This window comes from Asterias amurensis, chromosome 15 (assembly GCF_032118995.1).
Source record: "Asterias amurensis chromosome 15, ASM3211899v1".
NCBI classification, from domain to species: domain Eukaryota; kingdom Metazoa; phylum Echinodermata; class Asteroidea; order Forcipulatida; family Asteriidae; genus Asterias; species Asterias amurensis.
This window is the reverse complement of record NC_092662.1, coordinates 3729493-3730569: the sequence shown is the minus strand read 5'-3', so window position 1 is coordinate 3730569 and position 1077 is coordinate 3729493.

Sequence of the window (1077 nt, the reverse complement as noted above, 5' to 3'; positions counted from 1 at the left end):
TGGTCTCTCAAATCTGTTTAATATTTTATATTTTGAGAGACTATAAAATATTTCTATTTTCTCCCTATAGGCCTATAGTGGAGTCCAACCCAGAGACTAAATTAATGTGATTTTTTCTCACTTCACTACCACAAGAGGGCAGTAGACTAAAAAACTTCCCTGATGATGGGTGCACAGACTGGATACCTGAAGTCACACTTCGAGGCTCCTGGATTACGCCAGAGATCTTCTGTTGAGCCCAAGTTCATAATCACCTTTGACCTCACAATATTTGACATGACCTTCATGGTTCTGGAGATTCGCAGTTACATCAAGTGGGTGCAAAAAACCATGCTCACAGCACACAGTTACTTTTTGATAACATTTGGAGGTCAATCAAAACAATTCCAAACTTTACTTGGGTGGGTGGGGAGGGGTTGGGTGTTCTGCAGGGATTTGAGAGGGGGGGTGTTTGCCCAGATCCTGTTCTTATTTAAATGTGTAATTTATATATGATATGTAGTTGAGTATTGGAATGAATATACCCTCTCAAAAAGGAAATGTCAAGAAATAGTGAAAAGAAACAAAGCCTGGAAAAATGTTCAAATTCTGCGGTAATGTAGTTTGTTTTAAAATGTAGTTTGTTTTAAAAGTACTGGACACGTGTGGTAATTACTCAAAATACATATTAGCATGAAAACTTACTTGGTAATGAGCAATGGCAAACTGTTGGTGGTATAAGACATTGTGAAAAACGGCTCCCTCAAAGAAATGTAGTTTTCGAGAAAGAGGTAATTTCTCACTCAAATATTTGAATCTGAGAAAGTCTGCAGATCTGAAGCTTTTCTCAGGCATCTGAAAGCACACTTATTTGTGCAACAAGGGTTTTTGCTCTCGTAATTTTTTTGGGGGCAATTTCAGTCAGCTCAAATTCACACACATTATAATTAAATGCATAAAATATTGGGAAACACAAAGTAAAAATACTGGTCATTTACAATTACCAAATATATCCAGCGCCTTACAACAAGTTATGTACTACTAAAATAAACTGAAACAAAAAAAAAGAACATTTTCTACCATCAAATTTTCCTTTCA